The sequence below is a fragment of the Tamandua tetradactyla genome, chromosome 10, assembly GCF_023851605.1.
Source record: "Tamandua tetradactyla isolate mTamTet1 chromosome 10, mTamTet1.pri, whole genome shotgun sequence".
NCBI classification, from domain to species: Eukaryota; Metazoa; Chordata; class Mammalia; order Pilosa; family Myrmecophagidae; genus Tamandua; species Tamandua tetradactyla.
The window spans coordinates 39,792,238-39,805,637 of NC_135336.1; the positions used below are offsets into that span (position 1 = coordinate 39,792,238).

Genomic DNA, 13,400 nt, shown 5'->3' on the forward strand with positions numbered 1-13,400 from the left:
AGAGATCATTTCTCTAGCCCACAGTATATGTGTATAATGTGTGTGCGGTGTTTGGGTGAGTGCTCCATAAATATCTGTTGAATAAATAAATGAAGGTTTTTGTTTTTCTTTTTTTCTGGCAATTTTTTCTTTTAGTCTCGGATCTGAAATCCTTTATTAGCCCAGGAATTGTTTTTGCAAGAAAGGTGAAGATAGTTTGAGAAAAGAATTATGTGATGTGCTTAATTTCTGCACTATGCTTACTCAAACTGAGAGTCTTACGATAAATAAACAAATAAATGATTACAAGGTAAAAGTCGCACTTGGGGGTGAGCTAAGAGAGGAGGGGAATGAGTCTCAAGGACTCCTTTGGCCTGGCGGGATCCAGCCTGCCACTCGGTAATACGACTCTCACCTAGTGCGCATCTCCATTTTCTCTCAGAAGATGTTGTGAAATTCTCAGTCACTGTTATTACAGTTGATTTTAAGTCACAAAACAACTGCATATGATTTCACTTTGCATTTTGTTGTTAAACAAAAAACAGGATCACGTAGCTTTTAAAAAGCTTGAAAATCAATTAAAAAATAACGAACTTCTGGCCCCCCTTTCACCCCTGGATCAAAACATTCCACACTTTGACCTCTGTGGGGTTTTTTTGTTTTTTTGTTTTTTCCGGTTGTGGCGAACAATATTCGGCATGTGGTTCGAGAATAGTTACCAGTTTAGTAACGGCAGGGAGAAAATCGCCTCGGAATCTCTGGAGGTGGCCTCCTACAAAGATCTCCGGGAAAGGAGGAGCCCTGATTGTCCTGGAAGAAAAGCATGGCCCCATCCGGGAAGTCATGGCTTGTCGGGGAGGCTGGGGCTGGCGGCTCTGGGTCCTGGAGGTGGCAGACGCCAGAGCAGCCGGCTTGGGAGCTGGGGCCTGCGCGACTGGGAGGGGGCAGCGTGTGCAAGTGAAAGGCGTACAGCAGGGCGGGCACGCGTGGGCTCCGGCTTCGCCCCACCGTGCGCAGGACTAGGGCCGAAGGTGATCACGGGTTATCCAGCCGGCGCCACAGAGGCGAGGGGTCTGCTCCTGCCTGGGCGGATGCCTCAGCGTCGTGGGGGGGGGGGGGGGAGAGTCCTCGGCCTCCGCGGGGCGCGGCCACCCCTCCCCCCGGGAGCCTGCGCTTCCGCCCGAGACCCGGCGACTGCCGTGACCGTGGCCGACGCGAGCCACGCCTTCCGCCCGGGAGCTGCCGCGCCCACAGACGACGGGAACACACTGTTCGAGACCCTCCTAAAAGCGAGGCACAGGGAGGGGTCGGCCAGTTTCGCGGTTAGCTTTGGCCGCAGCGGGGCCGCTCGGCACCTGCGGCCTCTCCGGACTGGGGACTCGGCCGGGCCATGGCCGGCGGCTGCTGCCAGGACGAGCTAAGAAAGAAGTCGGAGCCAGCTGAGCCCCCTCCCTCTCCCAGACACTTGGCGGCACTGGAGCCCGAGCCTCGGCGCTGACGGTGGGAACCTCGGAGGGGCCCAAGTGGATTCTGGATCTCCTGCTGCCACCAGCAGATAAGGAGCGCCGACGCTTGGCGCTATGAGCGTATGCCGTTGCGCTCTTGAAGAACCTCCGCCACTATTCCTGCTTAAACAATGTTAGGTGGGGAAGAATATTCTCCCTCTTCCACTTCTTCCCTTTCCCCACTCGACATCGTTTCATCTATCTGCACCATATATTTGTCCAACAAGGGCTACTATGGCAAATATGGACATGAGTGAACAAGTTCGGATACGGCAAAGTGTGCGTGTGTTGGAGGATTGGGGATGGGAGAAAGTCATGAAAAGAAAATACTTATGTATGTAACAGTCTCACACACACACACACACAATGTTCCCAGTCTGCTTGCAGTCCTACGTCCAAATGGAGGCAAATTTTAAAAAGTTCTGTCTTAGAGTAAAAATTCACGTATACCGGCATCATGGTAGTCCGGGGGTAGCCAGGAACTTCCTTCTTAGTATTTATTTTACTTTTCTGAAGCATATTCATATTCCCACCAAAGTAACACGGTGTTAGGAGGCCATTCCTGAACACAGTTGAGCCTATCTCATCTCTGCAGCAGAGCTTCTATTATATCTCTGCTCAAGGTGTTAAAGGAGAGGACAGGGGGCTTCAGGGGCTTTGGAAAATATAATAAGTTTAATGAACGTTCCCATCTCGACTAAGGGCAAGTTTGCGTCATAGGGATGAAGGATTTGGTTTGCAGGATCGAGGACGGAAAACAAACTGAACCTTTGGTGTAGCCCCTCCCCCCAACCCTGCCCCATTCCTTCAGCAGACCAGTGTCAGACTCCTCTTCGCAATCCAACAGCCTCTCCTTCACCTGTGAACAACTTCATTTTAAGTTGTCCAGCTATCGGAGGTCAGTGTCCGCGGAACAGTCTTTCTGAGAGTACTCGCAGAACCGTATAGTGATAGTATATTTTTTCATTCAAGAGGCCTCTCTCTTCCAGTTGATTCTAACCGGGCTGGGATTGTTGTTCTCCTCGCCACAGATAGGGGGCAGCAGATGCCCTACGATGCCTCAGCGACGTGCAGGAAGAGCGCCCTGCGGTCCCTGGGAATCCGGTTTAATTGATGTTTGGGGTTAGAAGGCAGGATTTACAGCCTCTGTCACAGCATCAGCTCCCGGGCCTCAGGCATCGAACCCTGGGTGCCTGGGGGCTTCCTGCTGGGGTGGGCTAAGGCTTCTGTGCCCCAAGCCCTTCCTGTAAATTTAGTGAGCTGCTACATGGATTACTGAATGAGTGGATGAATTAATGAATTCCATATATGCAGTTGTTATGAGCAATAAAATGTGAAGCCATTTAAACGTGTTACAGAATCTGTTGGGGCTTTTGATCATCTTTTAAGTTTTCTCAAACAAAGAGAATTTAAAAGTACCATGATCTGTTTGGATGTGGGGGTTGGTAGGGGACTGCTCATTTATTTTGAATTTCAAAAGGGCTTCTCTTATTCGAATAAGGAACTGATTCATAGAAATGTCTGATTATTATGTAAAGATTCCGAGGCACCTCGGAAAGGAAACTGGGAGGACTCAGGACAGTTCTACCAGGATGTGTCTGGGAGCGCTGCGAGACGTCGGCAGCACAGCCGGGTTCAGAGAGCGAAGAGCTGTGCAGCTGGGATTGGTTCTGACCGAGAGGAATTCATAAGGGCTGGGTTTTCCTGAAAACCTATCTCATTTGGTAGCCAGAGCACTTGGATTTTCAGAAATGTCAACAAGGGATTATATATCTTTCCTAGCGCTACGTTTTCTCCTAACTTAAAAACATATGGAACAATAATTTCTTTTGAAGAAAAGGAAAATCCAATGTAAGAATATAGAGTCTGGCTCTTGTAATAATCTCTAAATAGCATTTTTAAAAAGTGGTAACTGTTGTTAACCAAATGAAAAAGTATGTAGTAGTATCAAGGTTGTGCCTTTTTTTACTTTACACATCTGCACAATTAAAACCCCTGATTAATCCTTGAAATATACTTGGAATAAAGAGAGGGATTACAGTTTCCAATTAGAGAATTTACCACAAAACAACTCTAAGATATTTTTATTTTATTACAGCTATGAAAAAAATGTATTCTACTTTTAATGTCATTTTTCAAACATCATAACAGATTCATGAAATGCAGCCAGAACTTCTATAGCAGGGATGAATTTCAGTAGTACACTTGTCAGGAACTTCATTTATATGAAAAGTCTATAATATCATCATGTCTGAATATAGAACCTCCCCCAAATAGTAATGAATATAAGATGGTATAAAATTTGTTGGAAAATATTAATTTTGTATTTGAGAGTGGTGAGAGAATTAAATAGAAGAGGGGAAGAAAAGGACTGATGTGTGGGAGAAAAATAATAATATATTTGGGTGGGGAGTTTCCAGATTGGGTAAAAAATATTAAGAGAAACCAGAGGCACAACCACTACCAGGAAAGGGGTCTCACCATGGAGTCTGAGAACAGGTTGGTCTTTATGTCTAAGAATAAACCTGAACAACTTTTAAGATTGCCAAGGACCACACTATTTGCCTTCAAAAGTGTGTAAATATTTGCATACTGGGCATGGAAACATGTTCTTTTTGATGTTTTAAAAGTGGCTAAAAAGTGTACCAAGGACTAAGAACAAAAGGTTTTATTTTTAATTTTGCCACAAATTGTCAAAAATATGAAACATCAATAATTTCAACTTTTTAAAAAATGAGTTAATGTATAAGACAACTTAATTTCTTAGTTTATTCACTTAATAATAACTGTCACTTTGTGTGCCACACAACAGCTATACAAGGCAGGTACCATTAGCTCCTTTTTTTTATCTTTAATTTTTTTTTAATTAAAAAAATATATAACCACAAGCAAACATAAGCATTCTTAATTTATAATCATTCCATTCTATATATATAATCAGTAATTCACAGTATCATCACATAGTTGCATATTCATCATCATGATAATTTCTTAGAATATTTGCATCAATTCAGAAAAAGACAACAGAAAAAAATTCATACATACCATACCCCTTACCCATCCCTTTCATTGATCAGTAGCATTTCAATCTAAATTTATTTTAGCATTTGTTCCCCCTATTATTTATTTTTATCCCATATGTTTTGCTCATCTGTTGATAAAGTTGCTAAAACGAGCATCAGACACAAGGTTTCACAATCACACAGTCACATTGTGAAAGCTATATCATTATACAATCATCTTCAAGAAACATGGCTACTGGAACACAGCTCTACGTTTTCACGCAGTTCCCTCCCACCTCTCCATTACATATTGACTAATGAGATGATACCTATTTAATGCGTAAGAATAACCTCCAGAATAACCTCTCAACTCTGTTTGGAATCTCTCAGCCATTGACACTTTATTTTGTCTCATTACACTCTTCCCCCTTTTGGTCGAGAAGGTTTTCTTAATCCCTTGATGCTGAGTCTCAGCTCATTCTAGGATTTCTGTCCCACATTGCCAGGAAGGTCCACACCCCTGGGAATCATGTCCCACATAGTCAGGGGGAGGGCAGTGAGTTTGCTTGTTGTATTGGCTGGATCATTAGCTCCTTTTCATACACAAAGAAATTGAGGTTCAAAGAGTTCAGCTAATTTGACTAAGGTTACACAGCTATTTATTGGAAAGCCACTTTCTTATTCTTGAGCCCATGTTTTCTTCACAACTTGATGCAGGCCCTAAAATACCATGTATCCCTATAAAGGACACAAACTCTAAACCCACAGTTGTCTGATGATTGAGTAAAAATGGGCAAAATTATTTCTATCACAATTTGAGTAACCAAAAACCAAACTCTAGAGAGGTCACAGAAGATCTCAACTTTCAATTCTTGTAAATCAAATGATATATTTAGAGAATAATGGGAGTAGTACACAGCCTATTTTTTAATAATTATAAAATTAAACAAATTTCATGATTGCCACAGCAGATGAAAATTTATTTGTTTTCTAAAACAGGAAAATGAATTGACCATTACTTAGTAAATGCAGTTTATTTGTTAGAGAGTAGCTTTACATCAAGACCATGATGGGGGGTGGGTTTGTAAAATGGTAGTAAAAATTAAAAAGGGGACTTTGGACAAGAAGTGGAACCACTGATAAACCGTAAAATCTCATAGAATATAGTTAATTATTCTACAACTCAGATACTAGTCCTGCCACCAAATAGTAGGTCTGTGTATTATAAAGAAGTTCCATTACATTTGGGGTTTTTATATTTCATTTCCACAATTATCATACATTGTTGTGTTAAGAACACTAGTGTGGGTAGTTTGGTGGTAGAATTCTCGCCTGCCATACAGGAGACCCAGGTTAGATTCCTGGCCCATGCACTTCCCCCCAACCAAAAAAAATTCAACAAATGGGGTTTGCAATAATGGGATAGTCACATGGAAAAAGAATGAAATGTGACCCCCACCGTACAGCATACCAAAAATAAAAGAACACTAGTGTGAAGTGTGACACTGGGTCATATTTAAAAGGTCAACACCATTAAATTGGGGGCCTTAAAGAAGAGGAGGGATATATTTGAAGACTACACAATAGTGGATACTAGAAAACAGTTTCCCTAGCTTCCGTTGGTTCCCTTTTACCTAGTCCAGTGGTTCTCAAACATTTTGGTCTAAGGATGGGACCTGAACTTCCACTTGTGTGGGTTTCTGTAGATTGCGTTTGTTGATACTCACTATACCAAATAAAATGGAGAAATTTAAAGTATTTATTAGTTAATTCAACAAGAATAGGCCCATGACAAATTAATATATCACTTATTTTAATGGAAACTATTTTTTCCAAAGGAAAAAAAAAAAAAAACTGAGTGAGAAGAAGAAGTGATTTTACATTTTTATAATTCTTTTTAATAGTTTGGCAACTAGATTCTCATATTTGCTTCTATATTCTGTCTCTCGCAATATATTGGATAGGTTAAATCATATGAAGAAAAATCTGGCCCCGGACAGATATATAGTTTGAAAGGAGAGGGATATTTTAATAGCTTTTTCAGATAATTGTAGGTATTCTTTGGTTCCATTCCAAAACCTTCAAGTGGTAATTTTTAAAAGTTAATGGCAATGTGGAATCTAAAACCTTATCAATGAACTTCTTTTGTTCTCTGTTATGGTAAAATCCATTGTTCCTTTGAATGGACATTTTACCCCGGCATGACTTTGTAGCATTATGCACTGGTCACTTGGAAAATGTGTCACTGTGTTAAACAGATCTTCCAAATTTTGACTTATTTGGTCATATAATTTAAAAATGTCACATTCACTAATGTCATCAAAAATTAAGTATTAGGATACAAATTTTAAAAATATTCTAATTTTTGCTTGTAAGCTCACATTTTATCATTGTTAAAAAAAATTGCCAGTTGTTTTCCTTGAAGTAACATGTTCATGTCATTTATTTCTGAGAAAATGTCAGCCAAATACTTAAGTCTAAATAACCATAGTTTGCTGCTCAGTCATTCTTTCAAATAAAAATGCTCTTCCATGATAAAAAGTGATTAGTTCAGCTTGCAACTCAATTGCCCCAGTACTTTTCTTCAAGAAAACCAGGGCACTTCTAATGGGTAGCCGACACACTTTATGTATACCTCTGTTTTTGCCACATAGTTTTAAAAAGACATGTCAAGGGTCAGGATTTAATAAAATTAATTTCTTTTACTGCTTCATCAGCTTCTTAAGTGAAACTTTCTTTTCCACTACAAGTGTAATGGTGAAGAACACAACTACCTATATAGTTTGATGGTACTGCCTTGACAACCACTGTTTTGCCCATCAGTGAAAAATCAACGTAGTGAAGAAGGCAAGTAACATCTTACTGTTTTCATGAAAATGGGTTTAACCTCATGGAACCCTTGAAAGGGTCTGTGCACCTCCAAGAATCTGCAGACTTTACTTTGAGAGCCACTGCTCAGGCCCTAGAGCAGTTGTTACTGGGATCACTCAATTACAATTTAACTACAGGCTTCGTTATGTTGTTAGTCATCTGCTCCCTAAGAATATAATCTCCCTAATTAGGAGATGTGTCATTTGTTGACTACTGAAGTGCCTGGCACTCTCTACAGTCAAAGTTTGTTGATGATTGATCAATGACACATTAGAATTAATGGTTCATGCATTACTATGCATTATAATTATCATGTTGTCGTATACTGCATCCTAGTTGGTTTTGCCTCTTATGTTACTGAGTGAGGACAATTGTCTTTGTGGGAATATATTTATTCAGAGGAAGGAAAGGAGATTTCATCATGATATATTATAGCTTTTCCAGTTAACATCATTGGTTCATGTGTGTGTTCTATTTTAGCTGTTCCATTGCTACTATTCAGAACGTGATTTAACCTAACAACGGTGTAAGATGAATTTGAGTCCCTGTTGGGTCGAATTTAAAACACCATAATCACTAGCACCATCAGGAGAATGGCTTCTAATAGTAAAGGACTTATCCAATTTGTATGGACAAGCTGAAAATCTCAGCTGAGCTTTGAACAATCCATTAGTTCCACTCCTTTGGGTCGTACAAGGCTCCTTGAATATGTGAGGCAGTTCTGTGGCCCGAGGGGTCACAAATCCATCTACTATAAATAGCAACATGCCTGAATTTTGCGCTCTTCACACCCTTGGTCTTTACTATTAGAAACAGTCTAGTGAAGTATCATCCCTTACTTGAGCAAGGAGAAAAGAAATTTTGAAAGCAATTTATTGCTGGAAGCAATACGTCATTTTCAGTGTGGGATATTAATTCTCTTTTGGTAGGCAAAATTTGCTATGAATAACTCACCCACATAAATTCATAGATATGATTCAGTGATATTAAAGAGAGGTTAATAAAATGGGTAAGATCCACAATTTACATTCTTTTAACATGATTAAAAATGTGGGATCTAAAACCTTATCAATGAACTTTTTTTGTTTTCTGTTATGGTAAAATCCATTGTTCCTTTGAGTGGACATTTTACCCCGGCATGACTTTGTATCATTATGCACTGGTCATTTGGGAAATGGAGTGGTAGGTGTATTCTTCCACACAGAGAAGCAGGTCCAATATTAATATTTCACTATTAGTATTTACCAGAGAGAGATATGATATAGATCTGTACTGACCAATAAGGTATCCACTGGCTATGAATGAAACATAATTTTTAATTTTACTTCATTTACATTTAAATGTAAAAACAGATGCTCAAATCAATTTTTGAAAAATGTTTGTTGTAGCACATTTTATAAAATCTAAATACAAATTAAATATTTCCACGAAAACAGTGCATGCAAGTTGAGATATGCTGCAAATGCAAAATTCACATCAGATTTTGGTGACTTAACACAAAAAAAGAGAATAAAATATCTCAATAATTTTTAATACTGATTACATATTGAAATGATAATATTTGTACATATTGGGTTAAACAAGATATATTATCAAAATTAATTTTATCCATTTCTTTTCACTTTTTTTTCCATTGGCTACCAGATAATATACATGCCTCTTAGATTCCTACTGGATAATGCTATGATAGATCACCATGGAAATAAGACCAGTGAGAAAATACTATGACTGAAATCCATACTCATTAGATGAGATATAGTTTTGACCAAAGTAGTTGATATCCCAAAGTTAATATGTACCTGCTCAGTATATTTCAAAGACTTCTGTACCAAATCTGTTTTCTTTGAAAATTTCTGTATTGTGTAATACAAGTTAACTTTGTATCCAGTTTGCATTCTGAGAATCATTATTTAAAATGTATGTTGCATATGATATTCTGCTTTTTCACTAGTATACTTGACTTTAAAAAATGGAATTGAAACAAGGGATTCCACTGAAATTAAAAAGAAAATCCTTTTCTTCTTAAAGTGTCATATTATTGCTGGGTCAAGAGTAAGTGTAAGACTTTGGCTTTTACTCCAAATTGTCTTCCAAAAAGGGTGTACAAGAGTACCATTTTTGCAACACTGTTGCTGAACCTAGTTATTATAATTTTTAAAAAATTCATCAATTTTAGAAGCAAAAACATGCTGTTTTAACTTGTATTTTTGATTACTTTGAAATTGCAAATTTAAAAATATGTATTCAACAAGAGTTTTTCTTTTGAATTGTCTGTTCATGACCTCTGTTCATTTTTTCCTGTAACGGCATTTATCTTTCTGATTATTTGTACGATGTCTTCAGATGTAAGCATACTAAATCTTAACCTGCCATGAATGTTGAAAATGTTCTCCCAAGTTTACTGTTTTCCTTTTAAGTATATTTATAATGTTTTTAATATGGATGCTTTTAATTTTTGTGAACTCTTTTCCTTATAGTTTCTTCTTGCCTATTTGGTAATCCAAAAAATATTCACTTGCATTTTTAAATAGACTTTTACTTTAGAAATTTCAGCTTACTCTGAGATTTTTATTCATGTACTTATGAGTTACAAGATCTAATTTTGTTGAATTTTTCATATAGTTAATCAATTGTTGAATTATTTATTAAATAAGCACTCTTCCACTACTTTAAAAATATGACAGTTTCAATACATGCTAAATTCTTTTCTATACTAGTGTCCATTTCTGTCCCTTTCAACTATTTTTCTTTTTTAGACATCAATTCCATATAGTTTTATTTATTATTTTTCTTGTAACATTAAGAGCTGATAGTGTACATTCTCCCTTATTAATCTTCTTTATAAAAATATGTGTGGTGGTGATTGTCTCCAGTTGATTCTTGTAGGTGAATGTTAGTTATTTTTCAGTCTTCCCCTCTTCCTAAAATTATTGCATTGAGATTTTTAAACTATTCAATTTATAAATTGACCTGGGAGAACTGACATCTTTATAAGCACTAAATTACTTCAGAGAATAAAAATAAGAGGTTCTATGTATGTGTCCTTTTAAATTAGATGATCTAATTAGCATTTTATAAAATATTTGTGACATTACACAGTTTTTGTAGTTTTTAAATTAAAAACCTATGTTTTTGAAAAGTACTTGTCAGTATGTCTGAAAATAGGGAGTGAATTTTGAATAAAAGAAAAGCACCCTATACATTGCCTAAAGGACAAAAAAGAACTGGCAAATACAATGGGCATTCTAAGTGATGGAAAAATAAACCAAAGAAGAGAGTGGGGTGATGGGAAAGATGATAAAGAAAAAATAAGCAAAAAAGAAAAATAACAAAATTAGACCAACAACGTGAAAAAGAGGGCTAAACTTGTAAAAGAAATAAACATGAGGGAGAGAAGGGGCACTACAAGTTTTGATGTAAAATGGAATGCTCAGTTTAAAGACTGGAAAACTAACATAGATATCCTTTTAATCTTTAGGTAACTCATAAATGAAGGAGGTAAAAGAATGTAAAGGGGAAAAAAGTACAATTTTAGAACTCTCAAATAAGTTTAAAGAAAGTGTTGGTAAAATTTGTAATTGTTTTTGGAATTATTTTTTAAAACAATGTACCTAAATTTTCTAAATAAGTTTCATTATTTGAGCACAGGAAATATTTTGGAACTTATTCTTCATTCTTTATAGTTTAATACCCCCAAATCCCTGGTCTTATTAAGGTAGTTTTCATTTTATTGATAATAGTGAATTTTCTTCCATTTATTGTTTCTAAACATCTTTCCACTATAATGTCTAGTTGTTCAAAAAAAAGACACTATTAAGGTTAAAAAGTATGCAGAAATGGATCACTACTATTTAGATACAAAAAACAGTACATTTCACAGTTGTGTTCAGGAAAAGGGAAGGGTAGGAGTTTGGATTTAAGGTTTCCAATTGAGGATGCAATTGTAAATTCCCACATTTCTCCCTGAAGGTGGCAGTATTTCAGTGATTAAAACAGTGACGACAAGCAGAATAACTGCAAAAGCTCTCTGAGATCTGGGAAGGTGTGGTTTGTGATGTGCAATTCCCTTCAGCAAGACTTTTCTCTTTTCTTGGTTTGAATCATAGCCTGTAGGAATGCGCGTCACCTATTTGCTAACCAATGATTACTTAGATTGTGGACTCAGGAGAGTAAGGTAGCATTTTGATTCTTTAGATAACAGAGGAAAAAAATTGGTGTTCTTGGAGAGAAAAGAGAAAAAAATGTTATTAAATTTAGGATACAAAATAACAAGAAGCAGAATGGTGTATTTCATGATTATCAGCTTCTATCTTTAATAGGTGAGCTCTTTTTAAATTCATGTTACTTTCTTTGAGAGACAAAACTTTCCAAATGCTTAATATATATATAGTAATTAGCATATTGCCGAAGAAGTAGGAGGATAAGTGTATTTTGTCATAAGTATATTAACAATAAAAAGAAAATGAATTTATATAAAGTTTGAGCAGCGAATTCTAAAAGGAAAATATGTATACAATTATGTGTATATGTATTAATTAACAAATGGAGAAAGTAACTATACATACATGAAAAGGTAAACAAAGATGAGCAAAAAATGATCTAAAAAGTGAGAGTCAAACTGTTAGTACTACTTAGTTTTATTATGAAATTTTATATAAACAATGAGCATTAGCACAATTGATATTCAGAAGTTAATTCCTTGTTTATTTTGAATGGTCAAGGCCAATATCATAGTAAGGCTGATTTGTAATACTGTCTGATTGCTTAAAATATCTGGATTATAGTTCTTCCAAAGGATTATGAAAACATAAATCTCCAAGGGATACTGGGAATTCTTGTTCTCTGAAAGTTGTCACCAAAACTGAAAAGAAAGTCTAAGCGTAACATCATCATCATCACATTTCTTGAGTTTTAAAATATTTTGTATAATTTTCTCGAAAATAAAATATTTCCCCTTCTGCCTTTTCATCAATTCAGTGTCAAAATGCACCTCAGAATTTTAATTGTTTTTCCCTGTAATTAAACCAATTTGAACTTCCCTTTCCATTCTCTCTCAACTGTGTAAATTGCACCAATCTATAGCTGGCATTTCATTTATGAGTATAGCCCCACAAAATTTTTGCTAGTTTTTTGAGATCATGATCTCTACATTTATAGGTATTTAAAGTATATTTTCTCATAAGGTCCACTCTGTAGTGACATAATATTCTTTTCTTGTAGAGTAGATATTCACTGCACTGTACATTTTCCCTGTATTATTGATATCTATCAGAGCGATACCCAATTTTGTTCAGCAGAAATCACTTTATTCAGTTCTTTGCTTTTAAATCACAGAAGGTAGTCCAATTTGTAGTGAAATTGAAGTAATATCCATATTCATTAAATTTTTGTACCTAATGACTTGGAAAACTTTTGAAGAAAAACATGAATGTGGCATCGTCTTTACTTTCCCCTGAGATAAAAAAGAATAAAAGTGAAAGAAGCACAAGGTAAATCTTCATTCATGTTGGTACACACACCTGAGGTATGCAAAATTCCAATCTTTTTTTTTTCTACCACTCACTATTTGGGTATATCTTTTTAATTAGAGAAGTTGTGAGTTTACGGAACAATCATGCATTAAATAGTTGATTCCCATATACTACCCTATTATTAACACCTTGCATTGGTGTGGTACATGTGTTACAATTGATGAATGCACATATTTATAATTTTAGTCCTTGGATAGATTTTTTTTTAATTTATTCTATTACTATATACACAACTTAACATTTCCCCTTTTAACCACCCTTCACATATATATTTCAGTGCTGTTTATTACGTTCACAATGTTGTGCTACCATCGCCACCATCCATCCATTAACAAAATATTTCCATTATTCCAAATAGGAACTCTGAACGTTCTAAGCTTTAAATTACCATTCCCTCTCCTCATCCCATCCACTGGTAACTTATACTCTAGATTCTTACTCTATGAGTTTGCTTATTCTAATAGTTTCAAATCAGTGAGCTGATATAATTGTTGTCCTTTAGTGTCTGGCTT

The 13,400-nt window shown here is 36.5% G+C and overlaps 1 long non-coding RNA gene across 1 annotated transcript in view; it reads right to left on the reverse strand.

Moving 5' to 3' along the window:
• Positions 1–1,126, reverse strand: part of LOC143648437 (uncharacterized) — a 51,671-nt gene extending 50,545 nt beyond the window's left edge. The window contains exon 1 of the long non-coding RNA XR_013158550.1: positions 699–1,126. This is a non-coding gene — a long non-coding RNA (uncharacterized LOC143648437). The remainder of the gene's footprint in view (positions 1–698) is intronic.
• Positions 1,127–13,400: the final 12,274 nt, after the last annotated feature.